Genomic DNA, 22090 nt, shown 5'->3' with positions numbered 1-22090 from the left:
CTCGACCAGGCCTCCACCCCCAGGAAGCAGCCCGTGACAGCTGACTAACACCCAGGTACCTATTTTACTGCTAGGTAACAGGGGCATAGGGTGAAAGAAACTCTGCCCATTGTTTCTCGCCGGCGCCTGGGATCGAACCCAGGACCACAAGATCACAAGTCCAGCGTGCTGTCCGCTCGGCCGACCGGCTCCCTTGTATAGTGCCTTGTATAGTGACTGTTGTGAGCCTTTTGTTGAATCACTTGTGACACAAAAGATTATTGATGTGTGTATTTGTGTGGGTGATTAAATATGTATGTATATATATATATATATATATATATATATATATATATATATATATATATATATATATATATATATATATATATATATATATATATATATGTCGTACCTAGTAGCCAGAACGCACTTCTCAGCCTACTATGCAAGGCCCAATTTGCCTAATAAGTCAAGTTTTCATAAATTAATGTTTTTTCGACTACCTAACCTATCTAACCTAACCTAACGTATCTTTTTCGGCTACCTAACCTAACCAAACCTATAAAGATAGGTTAGGTTAGGTTAGGTAGGGTTGGTTAGGTTCGGTCATATATCTACGTTAATTTTAACTCCAATAAAAAAAAATTGACCTCATACATAATGAAATGGGTAGCTTTATCATTTCATAAGAAAAAAATTAGAGAAAATATAATAATTCATGAAAACTTGGCTTATTAGGTAAATCGAGCCTTGCATAGTAGGCCGAGAAGTGCGTTCTGGCTACTAGGTACGACATATATATATATATATATATATATATATATATATATATATATATATATATATATATGTCGTACCTAGTAGCCAGAACGCACTTCTCAGCCTACTATGCAAGGCCCGATTTGCCTAATAAGCCAAGTTTTCATGAATTAATTGTTTTTCGACTACCTAACCTACCTAACCTAACCTAACCTAACTTTTTTCGGCTACCTAACCTAACCTAACCTATAAAGATAGGTTAGGTTAGGTTAGGTAGGGTTGGTTAGGTTCGGTCATATATCTACGTTAATTTTAACTCCAATAAAAAAAATTGACCTCATACATAGAGAAAAGGGTTGGTTTATCATTTCATAAGAAAAAAATTATAGTAAATATATTAATTCAGGAAAACTTGGCTTATTAGGCAAATCGGGCCTTGAATAGTAGGCTGAGAAGTGAGTTCTGGCTACTAGGTACGACATATATATATATATATATATATATATATATATATATATATATATATATATATATATATATATATATATATATATATATATATATATATATAATACACACATTAAAATATAATATATTTTTTTTTTATTTTGAAAGTGGTTGGAAGCGGCGTCCGGTTCGTGCAGCCTGATGTTGTGTGGGTGTGAGGTAGCCTAATGTTGTGTGGGTGTGAGGTAGCCTTTATGTTGTGTGGGTGTGAGGTAGCCTTTATGTTGTGTGGGTGTGAGGTAGCCTGATGTTGTGTGGGTGTGAGGTAGCCTGATGTTATGTGGGTGTGAGGTAGCCTAATGTTGTGTGGGTGTGAGGTAGCCTAATGTTGTGTGGGTGTGAGGTAGCCTTTATGTTGTGTGGGTGTGAGGTAGCCTGATGTTGTGTGAGTGTGAGGTAGCCTGATGTTATGTGGGTGTGAGGTAGCCTAATGTTGTGTGGGTGTGAGGTAGCCTAATGTTGTGTGGGTGTGAGGTAGCCTTTATGTTGTGTGGGTGTGAGGTAGCCTAATGTTGTGTGGGTGTGAGGTAGCCTAATGTTGTGTGGGTGTGAGGTAGCCTTTATGTTGTGTGGGTGTGAGGTAGCCTAATGTTGTGTGGGTGTGAGGTAGCCTAATGTTGTGTGGGTGTGAGGTAGCCTAATGTTGTGTGGGTGTGAGGTAGCCTTTATGTTGTGTGGGTGTGAGGTAGCCTAATGTTGTGTGGGTGTGAGGTAGCCTTTATGTTGTGTGGGTGTGAGGTAGCCTAATGTTGTGTGGGTGTGAGGTAGCCTTTATGTTGTGTGGGTGTGAGGTAGCCTAATGTTGTGTGGGTGTGAGGTAGCCTTTATGTTGTGTGGGTGTGAGGTAGCCTTTATGTTGTGTGGGTGTGAGGTAGCCTAATGTTGTGTGGGTGTGAGGTAGCTTTTATGTTGTGTGGGTGTGAGGTGGCCTTTATGTTGTGTGGGTGTGAGGTAGCCTGATGTTATGTGGGTGTGAGGTAGCCTGATGTTGTGTGGGTGTGAGGTGGCCTTTATGTTGTGTGAGGTAGCCTGATGTTATGTGGGTGTGAGGTAGCCTGATGTTATGTGGGTGTGAGGTAGCCTGATGTTATGTAGGTGTGAGGTAGCCTGATGTTGTGTGGGTGTGAGGTAGCCTTTATGTTGTGTGGGTGTGAGGTAGCCTGATGTTGTGTGGGTGTGAGGTAGCCTTTATGTTGTGTGGGGTGTGAGGTAGCCTGATGTTGTGTGGGTGTGAGGTAGCCTTTATGTTGTGTGGGGTGTGAGGTAGCCTGATGTTGTGTGGGTGTGAGGTAGCCTTTATGTAGTGTGGGTGTGAGGTAGCCTAATGTTGTGTGGGTGTGAGGTAGCCTTTATGTTGTGTGGGGTGTGAGGTAGCCTGATGTTGTGTGGGTGTGAGGTAGCCTTTATGTTGTGTGGGTGTGAGGTCGCCTAATGTTGTGTGGGTGTGAGGTAGCCTTTATGTTGTGTGGGTGTGAGGTAGCCTAATGTTGTGTGGGTGTGAGGTAGCCTGATGTTATGTGGGTGTGAGGTAGCCTAATGTTGTGTGGGTGTGAGGTAGCCTTTATGTTGTGTGGGTGTGAGGTAGCCTAATGTTGTGTGGGTGTGAGGTAGCCTTTATGTTGTGTGGGTGTGAGGTAGCCTAATGTTGTGTGGGTGTGAGGTAGCCTAATGTTGTGTGGGTGTGAGGTAGCCTTTATGTTGTGTGGGTGTGAGGTAGCCTAATGTTGTGTGGGTGTGAGGTAGCCTAATGTTGTGTGGGTGTGAGGTAGCCTAATGTTGTGTGGGTGTGAGGTAGCCTAATGTTGTGTGGGTGTGAGGTAGCCTTTATGTTGTGTGGGTGTGAGGTAGCCTAATGTTGTGTGGGTGTGAGGTAGCCTTTATGTTGTGTGGGTGTGAGGTAGCCTAATGTTGTGTGGGTGTGAGGTAGCCTTTATGTTGTGTGGGTGTGAGGTAGCCTTTATGTTGTGTGGGTGTGAGGTAGCCTAATGTTGTGTGGGTGTGAGGTAGCTTTTATGTTGTGTGGGTGTGAGGTGGCCTTTATGTTGTGTGGGTGTGAGGTAGCCTGATGTTATGTGGGTGTGAGGTAGCCTGATGTTGTGTGGGTGTGAGGTGGCCTTTATGTTGTGTGAGGTAGCCTGATGTTATGTGGGTGTGAGGTAGCCTGATGTTATGTGGGTGTGAGGTAGCCTGATGTTATGTAGGTGTGAGGTAGCCTGATGTTGTGTGGGTGTGAGGTAGCCTTTACGTTTTGTGGGTGTGAGGTAGCCTGATGTTGTGTGGGTGTGAGGTAGCCTTTATGTTGTGTGGGGTGTGAGGTAGCCTGATGTTGTGTGGGTGTGAGGTAGCCTTTATGTTGTGTGGGGTGTGAGGTAGCCTGATGTTGTGTGGGTGTGAGGTAGCCTTTATGTTGTGTGGGTGTGAGGTAGCCTAATGTTGTGTGGGTGTGAGGTAGCCTTTATGTTGTGTGGGGTGTGAGGTAGCCTGATGTTGTGTGGGTGTGAGGTAGCCTTTATGTTGTGTGGGTGTGAGGTAGCCTAATTTTGTGTGGGTGTGAGGTAGCCTTTATGTTGTGTGGGTGTGAGGTAGCCTAATGTTGTGTGGGTGTGAGGTAGCCTGATGTTATGTGGGTGTGAGGTAGCCTAATGTTGTGTGGGTGTGAGGTAGCCTAATGTTGTGTGGGTGTGAGGTAGCCTTTATGTTGTGTGGGTGTGAGGTAGCCTAATGTTGTGTGGGTGTGAGGTAGCCTAATGTTGTGTGGGTGTGAGGTAGCCTTTATGTTGTGTGGGTGTGAGGTAGCCTAATGTTGTGTGGGTGTGAGGTAGCCTAATGTTGTGTGGGTGTGAGGTAGCCTAATGTTGTGTGGGTGTGAGGTAGCCTAATGTTGTGTGGGTGTGAGGTAGCCTTTATGTTGTGTGGGTGTGAGGTAGCCTAATAAAGGTAGCCTGTGTTGGTAAACACAGCATCCGCTCCCCCTCCTCACTCCCCCCCTTCAACTCACTCACTCGAATCTCTAGCTGTAGAATTCACTCAATCTATGGCTCCCTGTCCAAACTTCAAACCTCTCCGAAGTAATCCATGGCTCCAGAAACTGCACAACCTTGTGAAAATGCAATCAGAAGCTATTTCGGCCCTCCAAGCCACAGTCATCCGACAACAACATACCATAGACCGCCTCCTTGAATCGTCGACGAACAACAACCAAGAAATTCACAACATACAAACTGTTGCAAATGGTGCAATGGAACAAATACGTAAGATTCAGGCCGAAGAAACCCACTCAGCTCAAAGTGACCTCCTTCAAAAGCTGGAAAAACAGATCAATCTCCTTCAGATTCACCAGGCGGCTTCTGAAGATGACCAAGAGCAACAACAACTTCATGACTCCCTGATACTTAGCTCTACTGATCTACCTGATGAACAACAAGGTGAGGATTGCTGCAACATAGCCAACACCCTAATTAATTCAAAGATCAGTGTCAATGTTCAAATCAAATCGGCTATTAGGTTAGATAAAAACAATCCCCGTACCATTAGGAGAATGCTCATCAAACTTGCAAATCCCTCTGTGAAGTCTGACCTCATACAATCAGCTGCTCAGCAAAAAACCAACCTCTATATAAATGAGTGTCTTACTAAGCAGCGTGGATCCCTCCTCTACAGGCTGCGCCAAATTCGCAAACAAAACCTTGGTCTTATCAAGCAGTGCTACACAAGGAATGGTACGATTTTTGCGAAGAAGGAAATTACAGGAAAAAGATATGAAATAAAATGTGACCAACAACTCCTGGCCTTCTTAAGTGATTGTGGTATATCTGAAAACCTGAACCCAACCAATGCCAGTACTTAAAATAACTCTTTCAGTGCCTGAGCCTAACCTAACTTAATCTAACTTTGTCTAAGGTGCTGTCTCTGCCTTACCTTTTACCTAATGTTCTCTCATTCATATAATTTCCTAAATAATCCATCAAGTCTCCACGCACTTATGCAAGCATCTACCTCAGTTTCATTGTAAAATTTTACTCTTAAATCTAATCTTACCCTATTCCAATTATATTTTAAATTTATTTGTATTGATCTATATCATTTATTGAAATCAATTATTGATCTCATTTTTGTTCTTTTAATTAAATTCATACTAATTATAAGTTAAAACTAAGCTTAATAAAAAGTTTTATCTTTAAGATTATTTTACTTTACAATTATCATTTGTCAAATTTTTTTATACATTCATCTTGTCAGTCTCTACTGATTTTTTGTTCTCTCCACCAAACTCGTGTATCCTCCATGGCTATCTAGTGACCTTAATTCTACCTCTAATTGTTTCAATTCTTTTGTTTACTTGCATTTATTGTTGTGTTTTGCCATAATTATTCTCTAATTTAGCAGACTCAATACTTTGTAAGCTCTTATTGTATTGTTATATTATTATATTGTTGTGTTTTGCTATAATTACTTTCTATTTTACAGCAGATTTGCTTTCATCTGTTCCTGTAACTGCTCATCTTATTGTATCGTGACATTCTTATCTATATTGATATATATTATCTATCTATTGTTACTTACAGTGTACCTGAGAGCACTTGTAAGCAATCTACCTCATTTTTCATTTTTGATCAATTTGTTTTTGTATTGCTTAGTCTTGTTTATATTTTTGTTTTGTATATCTATATCTTGTGTTTTGTATTGTCCATGTTTATATGTTTTTTCTTTAATCTCATTTATTACCTAGGTTGCCTAGCCTAGCCATACTCCATTGTACCCCTGTAAGCCCCTTTTGTGGTTGTTTTGCACAGTATTGTGTACATTTTTTTTTTTTTTTTTTTTTTCCTATTTTATAGCTTATTTCTACCTTGTAATCTGCCTTTCTTTCCTTGTTTTTCCTGCATTCAGCTTTTTTTAATGCAGTCAAGTATAGACCCAGAACTTAATCTCTTATCCACTATCTATGACAATAATCACTTTAATGATCTAAATTGCAGATATTTTGCAGCACATGATGTAAACAATGTATTAACTCATAATCACAATATCTCTGTAATCAATTTGAATGTTAGATCCCTAGGTAAACACTTCGATGATGTTAGTGCCTTGATTGAAGCTATTAACAACAAATTCTCTTTTATTATACTTACTGAAACATGGTTGAAAGAGGATACCACTCAACTCTTTAACATGCCTAACTACTCAGCAATTCACAACTGTCGTCAACTTCAGAGAGGTGGTGGCACTGCTCTTTACTACCACCAAGAACTAACATGCTTAAAAGAAATTAGAACTAGAGACTGCTATGGGGAGTATATCTTCGCCAGCTTCAGAGTCAAGGGTGCCGAGTCTGTTCTGTCTGTGGGTGCAGTTTATAGAATTCCTAACACTGATGTGTCCGAATTCAACTCAAACCTTAGAAATCTAATACTTGATAACAGACTGAACAAAAACCACCTAATTATTGCAGGGGACTTTAATATTGACCTCTGCGAGCCAGAACACCCTACTGCTGTTAGCTTCCTCAACTGTATGAACTCCTGCTTCCTCATACCCTTAATCACTAGACCTACTAGAATCACTGATAGCACTGCCACGACTCTAGATCACATCTGGACAAACATAACCTCTCCGCTTACTTCAGGTATAATCACCGATAGCACTACAGACCATTACCCCACATTTCTCTTAACTAACATTAGCAAACCACCTCTTGAGTCAAGAGAGATACGTTTTAGACTACACAATGAAACTGCTATAGACAATTTTATAACTGCTACTGATAATGTCAACTGGGAGTCCGAGTTAGGTAACATAGAGGACATCAACCTAGCAGTTCAATCTTTTCTTCAAAAAACTCTTAGCCTTTATAATACCCACTGTCCTATGCTTACAAAACAAGTCACAACCAAAAGGCTTAACAATCCCTGGCTTACAAAGGGAATACTTAAATCTATTAATAAAAAACATGACCTTGAGAAGAAGTATAGGTTAGGAATTGTCTCCAAAGAATTCTCAAAGAATTACTCATTATTGCTATCTAAGATAATTAGACGAGCCAAAACTAAATACTACGAAGATAAATTTACCCAAATAAAGAGCAACATTAAACAAACTTGGAGAACAATTTCACAAATATTGGGATCAAAGAAGTCTATAATTAACAAACCAACACTCCTGTCTAATAACGATGGTCAGCTTTCAGCCTCGGATTCTGCTATTGAGTTCAATAGGTTCTTCTCTTCCATTGGTTCATCCCTTGCTAATGATATTCCATCTTCCAGTACTGACATTAAGGACTATCTTACAGGTAACTATCCACAGTCTCTGTACCTAAAGCCTATTAATTCCACTGACGTCAATGAGATAATCCTTTCCCTTAAAACCAAGTCTGGTGCCCTTGAGGAGATACCAACTTTAATCTACAAAAAAGCCTCCAGATCTTTAGCCCCTGCTATTGCTTTGCTCTTCAACAAGTCACTTGAACTCCAAACCTTTCCAGATATTCTAAAAAAAGCGAGAGTAACGCCTGTCCACAAATGTGGTGATCTCACAGATGTTAACAACTACAGACCTATATCAATCCTGCCAAACTTGTCAAAAATTTTTGAAAAACTAATCTATAAGCAGCTTTACTCATATCTAGCCAAACTCAATATACTTAGCCCTTGCCAATATGGCTTCAGGCCCAAAAAAAGCACTAACGATGCACTTATTAGTATGCTTAACTCGATTCATACAGCTCTTGATCAAAATGAGTTCCCTGTTGGGTTATTTGTGGACCTGCGTAAAGCTTTCGATACTGTCAACCACCAAAACCTTCTTCTTAAATTACATCATTATGGTGTCAGAGGACACTCCCTACAATACCTCAAATCCTACCTTACTGACAGGCTCCGATGTGTTTCTGTGAATAATACAATTTCTCCCACACTACCCATCAACATTGGTGTTCCCCAGGGCAGCATACTTGGCCCTCTCCTCTTTCTCATCTACATTAATGACCTTCCAAATGCCTCCCGACACCTCAAACCAATTCTATTTGCTGATGACACAACCTTCATTTACTCCAGTCCTGATCCCCTTGCTCTAAATGCCACAGTAAATACTGAGCTTAATAAAGTCCATCTGTGGCTAACTGCCAACAAACTCACCCTTAACATTGACAAAACTTTCTATATTCTGTTTGGCAATAAATCCTCTAATCAAATAAATCTCAAAATAAACAATACCCAAATTTGTAACAAATTAGATGGCAAATTCCTTGGCATTCTCATTGACCACAAGCTGAATTTCCAGGGACACATTCTAAACATATAAAAAAAAGTTTCAAAAACTGTGGGCATTCTTTCTAAGATCAGATATTATGTACCACGCCCTGCCCTGGTGACTCTCTATTACTCCCTTATCTATCCATATCTCAACTATGGTATTTGTGCTTGGGGCTCTACTACCCAAAATCACTTACGTCCTCTAATTACTCAACACAAAGCTGCTATTAGGACAATATCCAATTCTGGCCCCAGACATCACTCGGTACCCCTACTCAAATCTGTGAATATGTTAGACATTAAGTCACTGCACATTCTCTCATGTGTATTATACATATATAAAACGCTAAACTATAATGCCAATCCTGATCTCAAAAGCTTCATAGAAGGTTGTAACAGAACCCATGAGCACCACACCAGAAATAAATACAGTTTTGATATTCCTAGAGTACGACTAAATCAAACCAGAAATGCTCTACAAATCAAGGGGCCCAGAATGTGGAATGACCTTCCCAACCATGTTAAAGACTGTACCTCTCTTAACCAGTTTAAGTTAAAAACGAAGCTATACCTAATAAATTCCATGTAACCCACCTTACCCCCCCTGTTGTCAACCCATGTATATTTTTTGTTTTTTTGTTTTTCAAATCAACGCTGTTTGAATGTAATTTTCTGTAATAATTTGTAATTGTATTTGTGCTGCTTTTTCAACAATGTTCCCCCCTCTTTTACCTCTATTTTTTATATGTACTCATCACATCTTTTCTTTTTACCCATTAGTTTTAAGCTGTAGTCATTAATGTTTTTCCTGCCCGAAACGCTTTGCGTAATAGTGGCTTTAGGCATTGTATGTACTAGCTCTATCTATAAAGCCAACAAACTTTGTAAATCTCTTTATGTATGTACCTTACCTAAATAAAGATTATTATTATTATTATTATTATAATGTTGTGTGGGTGTGAGGTAGCCTAATGTTGTGTGGGTGTGAGGTAGCCAAATGTTGTGTGGGTGTGAGGTAGCCTAATGTTGTGTGGGTGTGAGGTAGCCTTTATGTTGTGTGGGTGTGAGGTAGCCTTTATGTTGTGTGGGTGTGAGGTAGCCTAATGTTGTGTGGGTGTGAGGTAGCCTTTATGTTGTGTGGGTGTGAGGTAGCCTAATGTTGTGTGGGTGTGAGGTAGCCTTTATGTTGTGTGGGTGTGAGGTAGCCTTTATGTTGTGTGGGTGTGAGGTAGCCTAATGTTGTGTGGGTGTGAGGTAGCTTTTATGTTGTGTGGGTGTGAGGTGGCCTTTATGTTGTGTGGGTGTGAGGTAGCCTGATGTTATGTGGGTGTGAGGTAGCCTGATGTTGTGTGGGTGTGAGGTGGCCTTTATGTTGTGTGAGGTAGCCTGATGTTATGTGGGTGTGAGGTAGCCTGATGTTATGTAGGTTGGAGGTAGCCTGATGTTGTGTGAGTGTGAGGTAGCCTTTATGTTGTGTGGGTGTGAAGTAGCCTGATGTTGTGTGGGTGTGAGGTAGCCTTTATGTTGTGTGGGGTGTGAGGTAGCCTGATGTTGTGTGGGTGTGAGGTAGCCTTTATGTTGTGTGGGGTGTGAGGTAGCCTGATGTTGTGTGGGTGTGAGGTAGCCTTTATGTTGTGTGGGTGTGAGGTAGCCTTTATGTTGTGTGGGGTGTGAGGTAGCCTGATGTTGTGTGGGTGTGAGGTAGCCTTTATGTTGTGTGGGTGTGAGGTAGCCTGATGTTGTGTGGGTGTGAGGTAGCCTTTATGTTGTGTGGGGTGTGAGGTAGCCTGATGTTGTGTGGGTGTGAGGTAGCCTTTATGTTGTGTGGGTGTAAGGTACCTAATGTTGTGTGGGTGTGACATAGCCTGATGTTGTGTGGGTGTGAGGTAGCCTAATGTTGTGTGGGTGTGAGGTAGCCTCTATGTTATGTGGGTGTGAGGTAGCCTAATGTTGTGTGGGTGTGAGGTAGCCTAATGTTGTGTGAGTGTGAGGTAGCCTAATGTTGTTTGGGTGTGAGGTAGCCTTTATGTTGTGTGGGTGTTAGGTAGCCTGATGTTATGTGGGTGTGAGGTAGCCTGATGTTATGTGGGTGTGAGGTATCCTGATGTTATGTGGGTGTGAGGTGGCCTTTATGTTGTGCGGGGTGTGAGGTAGCCTGATGTTATGTGGGTGTGAGGTAGCCTGATGTTATGTGGGTGTGAGGTAGCCTTTATGTTGTGTGGGTGTGAGGTAGCCTTTATGTTGTGTGGGTGTGAGGTAGCCTAATGTTGTGTGGGTGTGAGGTAGCCTTTATGTTGTGTGGGTGTGAGGTAGCCTAATGTTGTGTGGGTGGGAGGTAGCCTTTATGTTGTGTGGGTGTGAGGTAGCCTTTATGTTGTGTGGGTGTGAGGTAGCCTAATGTTGTGTGGGTGTGAGGTAGCTTTTATGTTGTGTGGGTGTGAGGTGGCCTTTATGTTGTGTGGGTGTGAGGTAGCCTGATGTTATGTGGGTGTGAGGTAGCCTGATGTTGTGTGGGTGTGAGGTGGCCTTTATGTTGTGTGAGGTAGCCTGATGTTATGTGGGTGTGAGGTAGCCTGATGTTATGTAGGTTGGAGGTAGCCTGATGTTGTGTGAGTGTGAGGTAGCCTTTATGTTGTGTGGGTGTGAAGTAGCCTGATGTGTGGGTGTGAGGTAGCCTTTATGTTGTGTGGGGTGTGAGGTAGCCTGATGTTGTGTGGGTGTGAGGTAGCCTTTATGTTGTGTGGGGTGTGAGGTAGCCTGATGTTGTGTGGGTGTGAGGTAGCCTTTATGTTGTGTGGGGTGTGAGGTAGCCTGATGTTGTGTGGGTGTGAGGTAGCCTTTATGTTGTGTGGGTGTGAGGTAGCCTAATGTTGTGTGGGTGTGAGGTAGCCTTTATGTTGTGTGGGGTGTGAGGTAACCTGATGTTGTGTGGGTGTGAGGTAGCCTGATGTTGTGTGGGTGTGAGGTAGCCTTTATGTTGTGTGGGGTGTGAGGTAGCCTGATGTTGTGTGGGTGTGAGGTAGCCTTTATGTTGTGTGGGTGTAAGGTAGCCTAATGTTGTGTGGGTGTGAGATAGCCTGATGTTGTGTGGGTGTGAGGTAGCCTAATGTTGTGTGGGTGTGAGGTAGCCTCTATGTTATGTGGGTGTGAGGTAGCCTAATGTTGTGTGGGTGTGAGGTAGCCTAATGTTGTGTGGGTGTGAGGTAGCCTAATGTTGTTTGGGTGTGAGGTAGCCTTTATGTTGTGTGGGTGTTAGGTAGCCTGATGTTATGTGGGTGTGAGGTAGCCTGATGTTATGTGGGTGTGAGGTATCCTGATGTTATGTGGGTGTGAGGTGGCCTTTATGTTGTGTGTGGTGTGAGGTAGCCTGATGTTATGTGGGTGTGAGGTAGCCTGATGTTATGTGGGTGTGAGGTAGCCTGATGTTGTGTGGGTGTGAGGTAGACTTTATGTTGTGTGGGTGTGAGGTAGCCTGATGTTGTGTGGGTGTGAGGTAGCCTTTATGTTGTGTGGGGTGTGAGGTATCCTGATGTTGTGTGGGTGTGAGGTAGCCTTTATGTTGTGTGGGGTGTGAGGTAGCCTGATGTTGTGTGGGTGTGAGGTAGCCTTTATGTTGTGTGGGTGTGAGGTAGCCTAATGTTGTGTGGGTGTGAGGTAGCCTTTATGTTGTGTGGGGTGTGAGGTAGCCTGATGTTGTGTGGGTGTGAGGTAGCCTTTATGTTGTGTGGGTGTGAGGTAGCCTAATGTTGTGTAGGTGTGAGGTAGCCTTTATGTTGTGTGGGTGTGAGGTAGCCTTTATGTTGTGTGGGTGTGAGGTAGCCTTTATGTTGTGTGGGTGTGAGGTAGCCTTTATGTTGTGTGGGTGTGAGGTAGCCTAATGTTGTGTGGGTGTGAGGTAGCCTTTATGTTGTGTGGGTGTGAGGTAGCCTAATGTTGTGTGGGTGTGAGGTAGCCTTTATGTTGTGTGGGTGTGAGATAGCCTTTATGTTGTGTGGGTGTGAGGTAGCCTAATGTTGTGTGGGTGTGAGGTAGCTTTTATGTTGTGTGGGTGTGAGGTGGCCTTTATGTTGTGTGGGTGTGAGGTAGCCTGATGTTATGTGGGTGTGAGGTAGCCTGATGTTGTGTGGGTGTGAGGTGGCCTTTATGTTGTGTGAGGTAGCCTGATGTTATGTGGGTGTGAGGTAGCCTGATGTTATGTAGGTTGGAGGTAGCCTGATGTTGTGTGAGTGTGAGGTAGCCTTTATGTTGTGTGGGTGTGAAGTAGCCTGATGTTGTGTGGGTGTGAGGTAGCCTTTATGTTGTGTGGGGTGTGAGGTAGCCTGATGTTGTGTGGGTGTGAGGTAGCCTTTATGTTGTGTGGGGTGTGAGGTAGCCTGATGTTGTGTGGGTGTGAGGTAGCCTTTATGTTGTGTGGGTGTGAGGTAGCCTTTATGTTGTGTGGGGTGTGAGGTAGCCTGATGTTGTGTGGGTGTGAGGTAGCCTTTATGTTGTGTGGGTGTGAGGTAGCCTAATGTTGTGTGGGTGTGAGATAGCCTTTATGTTGTGTGGGGTGTGAGGTAGCCTGATGTTGTGTGGGTGTGAGGTAGCCTGATGTTGTGTGGGTGTGAGGTAGCCTTTATGTTGTGTGGGGTGTGAGGTAGCCTGATGTTGTGTGGGTGTGAGGTAGCCTTTATGTTGTGTGGGTGTAAGGTACCTAATGTTGTGTGGGTGTGACATAGCCTGATGTTGTGTGGGTGTGAGGTAGCCTAATGTTGTGTGGGTGTGAGGTAGCCTCTATGTTATGTGGGTGTGAGGTAGCCTAATGTTGTGTGGGTGTGAGGTAGCCTAATGTTGTGTGAGTGTGAGGTAGCCTAATGTTGTTTGGGTGTGAGGTAGCCTTTATGTTGTGTGGGTGTTAGGTAGCCTGATGTTATGTGGGTGTGAGGTAGCCTGATGTTATGTGGGTGTGAGGTATCCTGATGTTATGTGAGTGTGAGCTGGCCTTTATGTTGTGCGGGGTGTGAGGTAGCCTGATGTTATGTGGGTGTGAGGTAGCCTGATGTTATGTGGGTGTGAGGTAGCCTTTATGTTGTGTGGGTGTGAGGTAGCCTTTATGTTGTGTGGGTGTGAGGTAGCCTAATGTTGTGTGGGTGTGAGGTAGCCTTTATGTTGTGTGGGTGTGAGGTAGCCTAATGTTGTGTGGGTGTGAGGTAGCCTTTATGTTGTGTGGGTGTGAGGTAGCTTTTATGTTGTGTGGGTGTGAGGTGGCCTTTATGTTGTGTGGGTGTGAGGTAGCCTGATGTTATGTGGGTGTGAGGTAGCCTGATGTTGTGTGGGTGTGAGGTGGCCTTTATGTTGTGTGAGGTAGCCTGATGTTATGTGGGTGTGAGGTAGCCTGATGTTATGTAGGTTGGAGGTAGCCTGATGTTGTGTGAGTGTTAGGTAGCCTTTATGTTGTGTGGGTGTGAAGTAGCCTGATGTGTGGGTGTGAGGTAGCCTTTATGTTGTGTGGGGTGTGAGGTAGCCTGATGTTGTGTGGGTGTGAGGTAGCCTTTATGTTGTGTGGGGTGTGAGGTAACCTGATGTTGTGTGGGTGTGAGGTAGCCTTTATGTTGTGTGGGGTGTGAGGTAGCCTGATGTGTTGTGGGTGTGAGGTAGCCTTTATGTTGTGTGGGTGTGAGGTAGCCTAATGTTGTGTGGGTGTGAGGTAGCCTTTATGTTGTGTGGGGTGTGAGGTAGCCTGATGTTGTGTGGGTGTGAGGTAGCCTGATGTTGTGTGGGTGTGAGGTAGCCTTTATGTTGTGTGGGGTGTGAGGTAGCCTGATGTTGTGTGGGTGTGAGGTAGCCTTTATGTTGTGTGGGTGTAAGGTAGCCTAATGTTGTGTGGGTGTGAGATAGCCTGATGTTGTGTGGGTGTGAGGTAGCCTAATGTTGTGTGGGTGTGAGGTAGCCTCTATGTTATGTGGGTGTGAGGTAGCCTAATGTTGTGTGGGTGTGAGGTAGCCTAATGTTGTGTGGGTGTGAGGTAGCCTAATGCTGTTTGGGTGTGAGGTAGCCTTTATGTTGTGTGGGTGTTAGGTAGCCTGATGTTATGTGGGTGTGAGGTAGCCTGATGTTATGTGGGTGTGAGGTATCCTGATGTTATGTGGGTGTGAGGTGGCCTTTATGTTGTGTGTGGTGTGAGGTAGCCTGATGTTATGTGGGTGTGAGGTAGCCTGATGTTATGTGGGTGTGAGGTAGCCTGATGTTGTGTGGGTGTGAGGTAGACTTTATGTTGTGTGGGTGTGAGGTAGCCTGATGTTGTGTGGGTGTGAGGTAGCCTTTATGTTGTGTGGGGTGTGAGGTATCCTGATGTTGTGTGGGTGTGAGGTAGCCTTTATGTTGTGTGGGGTGTGAGGTAGCCTGATGTTGTGTGGGAGTGAGGTAGCCTTTATGTTGTGTGGGTGTGAGGTAGCCTAATGTTGTGTGGGTGTGAGGTAGCTTTTATGTTGTGTGGGTGTGAGGTGGCCTTTATGTTGTGTGGGTGTGAGGTAGCCTGATGTTATGTGGGTGTGAGGTAGCCTGATGTTGTGTGGGTGTGAGGTGGCCTTTATGTTGTGTGAGGTAGCCTGATGTTATGTGGGTGTGAGGTAGCCTGATGTTATGTAGGTTGGAGGTAGCCTGATGTTGTGTGAGTGTGAGGTAGCCTTTATGTTGTGTGGGTGTGAAGTAGCCTGATGTGTGGGTGTGAGGTAGCCTTTATGTTGTGTGGGGTGTGAGGTAGCCTGATGTTGTGTGGGTGTGAGGTAGCCTTTATGTTGTGTGGGGTGTGAGGTAGCCTGATGTTGTGTGGGTGTGAGGTAGCCTTTATGTTGTGTGGGGTGTGAGGTAGCCTGATGTTGTGTGGGTGTGAGGTAGCCTTTATGTTGTGTGGGTGTGAGGTAGCCTAATGTTGTGTGGGTGTGAGGTAGCCTTTATGTTGTGTGGGGTGTGAGGTAGCCTGATGTTGTGTGGGTGTGAGGTAGCCTGATGTTGTGTGGGTGTGAGGTAGCCTTTATGTTGTGTGGGGTGTGAGGTAGCCTGATGTTGTGTGGGTGTGAGGTAGCCTTTATGTTGTGTGGGTGTAAGGTAGCCTAATGTTGTGTGGGTGTGAGATAGCCTGATGTTGTGTGGGTGTGAGGTAGCCTAATGTTGTGTGGGTGTGAGGTAGCCTCTATGTTATGTGGGTGTGAGGTAGCCTAATGTTGTGTGGGTGTGAGGTAGCCTAATGTTGTTTGGGTGTGAGGTAGCCTTTATGTTGTGTGGGTGTTAGGTAGCCTGATGTTATGTGGGTGTGAGGTAGCCTGATGTTATGTGGGTGTGAGGTATCCTGATGTTATGTGGGTGTGAGGTGGCCTTTATGTTGTGTGTGGTGTGAGGTAGCCTGATGTTATGTGGGTGTGAGGTAGCCTGATGTTATGTGGGTGTGAGGTAGCCTGATGTTGTGTGGGTGTGAGGTAGACTTTATGTTGTGTGGGTGTGAGGTAGCCTGATGTTGTGTGGGTGTGAGGTAGCCTTTATGTTGTGTGGGGTGTGAGGTATCCTGATGTTGTGTGGGTGTGAGGTAGCCTTTATGTTGTGTGGGGTGTGAGGTAGCCTGATGTTGTGTGGGTGTGAGGTAGCCTTTATGTTGTGTGGGTGTGAGGTAGCCTAATGTTGTGTGGGTGTGAGGTAGCCTTTATGTTGTGTGGGGTGTGAGGTAGCCTGATGTTGTGTGGGTGTGAGGTAGCCTTTATGTTGTGTGGGTGTGAGGTAGCCTAATGTTGTGTAGGTGTGAGGTAGCCTTTATGTTGTGTGGGTGTGAGGTAGCCTTTATGTTGTGTGGGTGTGAGGTAGCCTTTATGTTGTGTGGGTGTGAGGTAGCCTTTATGTTGTGTGGGTGTGAGGTAGCCTAATGTTGTGTGGGTGTGAGGTAGCCTTTATGTTGTGTGGGTGTGAGGTAGCCTAATGTTGTGTGGGTGTGAGGTAGCCTTTATGTTGTGTGGGTGTGAGGTAGCCTTTATGTTGTGTGGGTGTGAGGTAGCCTAATGTTGTGTGGGTGTGAGGTAGCTTTTATGTTGTGTGGGTGTGAGGTGGCCTTTATGTTGTGTGGGTGTGAGGTAGCCTGATGTTATGTGGGTGTGAGGTAGCCTGATGTTGTGTGGGTGTGAGGTGGCCTTTATGTTGTGTGAGGTAGCCTGATGTTATGTGGGTGTGAGGTAGCCTGATGTTATGTAGGTTGGAGGTAGCCTGATGTTGTGTGAGTGTGAGGTAGCCTTTATGTTGTGTGGGTGTGAAGTAGCCTGATGTTGTGTGGGTGTGAGGTAGCCTTTATGTTGTGTGGGGTGTGAGGTAGCCTGATGTTGTGTGGGTGTGAGGTAGCCTTTATGTTGTGTGGGGTGTGAGGTAGCCTGATGTTGTGTGGGTGTGAGGTAGCCTTTATGTTGTGTGGGTGTGAGGTAGCCTTTATGTTGTGTGGGTGTGAGGTAGCCTTTATGTTGTGTGGGGTGTGAGGTAGCCTGATGTTGTGTGGGTGTGAGGTAGCCTTTATGTTGTGTGGGTGTGAGGTAGCCTAATGTTGTGTGGGTGTGAGATAGCCTTTATGTTGTGTGGGGTGTGAGGTAGCCTGATGTTGTGTGGGTGTGAGGTAGCCTGATGTTGTGTGGGTGTGAGGTAGCCTTTATGTTGTGTGGGGTGTGAGGTAGCCTGATGTTGTGTGGGTGTGAGGTAGCCTTTATGTTGTGTGGGTGTAAGGTACCTAATGTTGTGTGGGTGTGACATAGCCTGATGTTGTGTGGGTGTGAGGTAGCCTAATGTTGTGTGGGTGTGAGGTAGCCTCTATGTTATGTGGGTGTGAGGTAGCCTAATGTTGTGTGGGTGTGAGGTAGCCTAATGTTGTGTGGGTGTGAGGTAGCCTAATGTTGTTTGGGTGTGAGGTAGCCTTTATGTTGTGTGGGTGTTAGGTAGCCTGATGTTATGTGGGTGTGAGGTAGCCTGATGTTATGTGGGTGTGAGGTATCCTGATGTTATGTGGGTGTGAGGTGGCCTTTATGTTGTGTGTGGTGTGAGGTAGCCTGATGTTATGTGGGTGTGAGGTAGCCTGATGTTATGTGGGTGTGAGGTAGCCTGATGTTGTGTGGGTGTGAGGTAGACTTTATGTTGTGTGGGTGTGAGGTAGCCTGATGTTGTGTGGGTGTGAGGTAGCCTTTATGTTGTGTGGGGTGTGAGGTATCCTGATGTTGTGTGGGTGTGAGGTAGCATTTATGTTGTGTGGGGTGTGAGGTAGCCTGATGTTGTGTGGGTGTGAGGTAGCCTTTATGTTGTGTGGGTGTGAGGTAGCCTAATGTTGTGTGGGTGTGAGGTAGCCTTTATGTTGTGTGGGGTGTGAGGTAGCCTGATGTTGTGTGGGTGTGAGGTAGCCTTTATGTTGTGTGGGTGTGAGGTAGCCTAATGTTGTGTAGGTGTGAGGTAGCCTTTATGTTGTGTGGGTGTGAGGTAGCCTTTATGTTGTGTGGGTGTGAGGTAGCCTTTATGTTGTGTGGGTGTGAGGTAGCCTTTATGTTGTGTGGGTGTGAGGTAGCCTAATGTTGTGTGGGTGTGAGGTAGCCTTTATGTTGTGTGGGTGTGAGGTAGCCTAATGTTGTGTGGGTGTGAGGTAGCCTTTATGTTGTGTGGGTGTGAGGTAGCCTTTATGTTGTGTGGGTGTGAGGTAGCCTAATGTTGTGTGGGTGTGAGGTAGCTTTTATGTTGTGTGGGTGTGAGGTGGCCTTTATGTTGTGTGGGTGTGAGGTAGCCTGATGTTATGTGGGTGTGAGGTAGCCTGATGTTGTGTGGGTGTGAGGTGGCCTTTATGTTGTGTGAGGTAGCCTGATGTTATGTGGGTGTGAGGTAGCCTGATGTTATGTAGGTTGGAGGTAGCCTGATGTTGTGTGAGTGTGAGGTAGCCTTTATGTTGTGTGGGTGTGAAGTAGCCTGATGTTGTGTGGGTGTGAGGTAGCCTTTATGTTGTGTGGGGTGTGAGGTAGCCTGATGTTGTGTGGGTGTGAGGTAGCCTTTATGTTGTGTGGGGTGTGAGGTAGCCTGATGTTGTGTGGGTGTGAGGTAGCCTTTATGTTGTGTGGGTGTGAGGTAGCCTTTATGTTGTCTGGGGTGTGAGGTAGCCTGATGTTGTGTGGGTGTGAGGTAGCCTTTATGTTGTGTGGGTGTGAGGTAGCCTAATGTTGTGTGGGTGTGAGATAGCCTTTATGTTGTGTGGGGTGTGAGGTAGCCTGATGTTGTGTGGGTGTGAGGTAGCCTGATGTTGTGTGGGTGTGAGGTAGCCTTTATGTTGTGTGGGGTGTGAGGTAGCCTGATGTTGTGTGGGTGTGAGGTAGCCTTTATGTTGTGTGGGTGTAAGGTACCTAATGTTGTGTGGGTGTGACATAGCCTGATGTTGTGTGGGTGTGAGGTAGCCTAATGTTGTGTGGGTGTGAGGTAGCCTCTATGTTATGTGGGTGTGAGGTAGCCTAATGTTGTGTGGGTGTGAGGTAGCCTAATGTTGTGTGAGTGTGAGGTAGCCTAATGTTGTTTGGGTGTGAGGTAGCCTTTATGTTGTGTGGGTGTTAGGTAGCCTGATGTTATGTGGGTGTGAGGTAGCCTGATGTTATGTGGGTGTGAGGTATCCTGATGTTATGTGGGTGTGAGCTGGCCTTTATGTTGTGCGGGGTGTGAGGTAGCCTGATGTTATGTGGGTGTGAGGTAGCCTGATGTTATGTGGGTGTGAGGTAGCCTTTATGTTGTGTGGGTGTGAGGTAGCCTTTATGTTGTGTGGGTGTGAGGTAGCCTAATGTTGTGTGGGTGTGAGGTAGCCTTTATGTTGTGTGGGTGTGAGGTAGCCTAATGTTGTGTGGGTGTGAGGTAGCCTTTATGTTGTGTGGGTGTGAGGTAGCCTTTATGTTGTGTGGGTGTGAGGTAGCCTAATGTTGTGTGGGTGTGAGGTAGCTTTTATGTTGTGTGGGTGTGAGGTGGCCTTTATGTTGTGTGGGTGTGAGGTAGCCTGATGTTATGTGGGTGTGAGGTAGCCTGATGTTGTGTGGGTGTGAGGTGGCCTTTATGTTGTGTGAGGTAGCCTGATGTTATGTGGGTGTGAGGTAGCCTGATGTTATGTAGGTTGGAGGTAGCCTGATGTTGTGTGAGTGTGAGGTAGCCTTTATGTTGTGTGGGTGTGAAGTAGCCTGATGTGTGGGTGTGAGGTAGCCTTTATGTTGTGTGGGGTGTGAGGTAGCCTGATGTTGTGTGGGTGTGAGGTAGCCTTTATGTTGTGTGGGGTGTGAGGTAACCTGATGTTGTGTGGGTGTGAGGTAGCCTTATGTTGTGTGGGGTGTGAGGTAGCCTGATGTTGTGTGGGTGTGAGGTAGCCTTTATGTTGTGTGGGTGTGAGGTAGCCTAATGTTGTGTGGGTGTGAGGTAGCCTTTATGTTGTGTGGGGTGTGAGGTAGCCTGATGTTGTGTGGGTGTGAGGTAGCCTGATGTTGTGTGGGTGTGAGGTAGCCTTTATGTTGTGTGGGGTGTGAGGTAGCCTGATGTTGTGTGGGTGTGAGGTAGCCTTTATGTTGTGTGGGTGTAAGGTAGCCTAATGTTGTGTGGGTGTGAGATAGCCTGATGTTGTGTGGGTGTGAGGTAGCCTAATGTTGTGTGGGTGTGAGGTAGCCTCTATGTTATGTGGGTGTGAGGTAGCCTAATGTTGTGTGGGTGTGAGGTAGCCTAATGTTGTGTGGGTGTGAGGTAGCCTAATGCTGTTTGGGTGTGAGGTAGCCTTTATGTTGTGTGGGTGTTAGGTAGCCTGATGTTCTGTGGGTGTGAGGTAGCCTGATGTTATGTGGGTGTGAGGTATCCTGATGTTATGTGGGTGTGAGGTGGCCTTTATGTTGTGTGTGGTGTGAGGTAGCCTGATGTTATGTGGGTGTGAGGTAGCCTGATGTTATGTGGGTGTGAGGTAGCCTGATGTTGTGTGGGTGTGAGGTAGACTTTATGTTGTGTGGGTGTGAAGTAGCCTGATGTTGTGTGGGTGTGAGGTAGCCTTTATGTTGTGTGGGGTGTGAGGTATCCTGATGTTGTGTGGGTGTGAGGTAGCCTTTATGTTGTGTGGGGTGTGAGGTAGCCTGATGTTGTGTGGGTGTGAGGTAGCCTTTATGTTGTGTGGGTGTGAGGTAGCCTAATGTTGTGTGGGTGTGAGGTAGCTTTTATGTTGTGTGGGTGTGAGGTGGCCTTTATGTTGTGTGGGTGTGAGGTAGCCTGATGTTATGTGGGTGTGAGGTAGCCTGATGTTGTGTGGGTGTGAGGTGGCCTTTATGTTGTGTGAGGTTGCCTGATGTTATGTGGGTGTGAGGTAGCCTGATGTTATGTAGGTTGGAGGTAGCCTGATGTTGTGTGAGTGTGAGGTAGCCTTTATGTTGTGTGGGTGTGAAGTAGCCTGATGTGTGGGTGTGAGGTAGCCTTTATGTTGTGTGGGGTGTGAGGTAGCCTGATGTTGTGTGGGTGTGAGGTAGCCTTTATGTTGTGTGGGGTGTGAGGTAGCCTGATGTTGTGTGGGTGTGAGGTAGCCTTTATGTTGTGTGGGGTGTGAGGTAGCCTGATGTTGTGTGGGTGTGAGGTAGCCTTTATGTTGTGTGGGTGTGAGGTAGCCTAATGTTGTGTGGGTGTGAGGTAGCCTTTATGTTGTGTGGGGTGTGAGGTAGCCTGATGTTGTGTGGGTGTGAGGTAGCCTGATGTTGTGTGGGTGTGAGGTAGCCTTTATGTTGTGTGGGGTGTGAGGTAGCCTGATGTTGTGTGGGTGTGAGGTAGCCTTTATGTTGTGTGGGTGTAAGGTAGCCTAATGTTGTGTGGGTGTGAGATAGCCTGATGTTGTGTGGGTGTGAGGTAGCCTAATGTTGTGTGGGTGTGAGGTAGCCTCTATGTTATGTGGGTGTGAGGTAGCCTAATGTTGTGTGGGTGTGAGGTAGCCTAATGTTGTGTGGGTGTGAGGTAGCCTAATGTTGTTTGGGTGTGAGGTAGCCTTTATGTTGTGTGGGTGTTAGGTAGCCTGATGTTATGTGGGTGTGAGGTAGCCTGATGTTATGTGGGTGTGAGGTATCCTGATGTTATGTGGGTGTGAGGTGGCCTTTATGTTGTGTGTGGTGTGAGGTAGCCTGATGTTATGTGGGTGTGAGGTAGCCTGATGTTATGTGGGTGTGAGGTAGCCTGATGTTGTGTGGGTGTGAGGTAGACTTTATGTTGTGTGGGTGTGAGGTAGCCTGATGTTGTGTGGGTGTGAGGTAGCCTTTATGTTGTGTGGGGTGTGAGGTATCCTGATGTTGTGTGGGTGTGAGGTAGCCTTTATGTTGTGTGGGGTGTGAGGTAGCCTGATGTTGTGTGGGTGTGAGGTAGCCTTTATGTTGTGTGGGTGTGAGGTAGCCTAATGTTGTGTGGGTGTGAGGTAGCCTTTATGTTGTGTGGGGTGTGAGGTAGCCTGATGTTGTGTGGGTGTGAGGTAGCCTTTATGTTGTGTGGGTGTGAGGTAGCCTAATGTTGTGTAGGTGTGAGGTAGCCTTTATGTTGTGTGGGTGTGAGGTAGCCTTTATGTTGTGTGGGTGTGA

At 45.5% G+C, this 22090-nt stretch overlaps 1 protein-coding gene across 3 annotated transcripts in view; it reads left to right on the top strand.

Moving 5' to 3' along the window:
• The window catches only part of LOC123764809 (uncharacterized), a 430287-nt gene that overhangs the window by 657 nt on the left and 407540 nt on the right, over window positions 1-22090 (top strand). The gene's annotated exons all lie outside the window — the stretch shown is intronic.

The sequence above is a fragment of the Procambarus clarkii genome, chromosome 48 (assembly GCF_040958095.1).
Source record: "Procambarus clarkii isolate CNS0578487 chromosome 48, FALCON_Pclarkii_2.0, whole genome shotgun sequence".
In the NCBI taxonomy this organism is placed as follows: Eukaryota; Metazoa; Arthropoda; class Malacostraca; order Decapoda; family Cambaridae; genus Procambarus; species Procambarus clarkii.
Note: the sequence above shows the minus strand (reverse complement) of the source record. Positions and strands in the feature narration are given on the sequence as shown.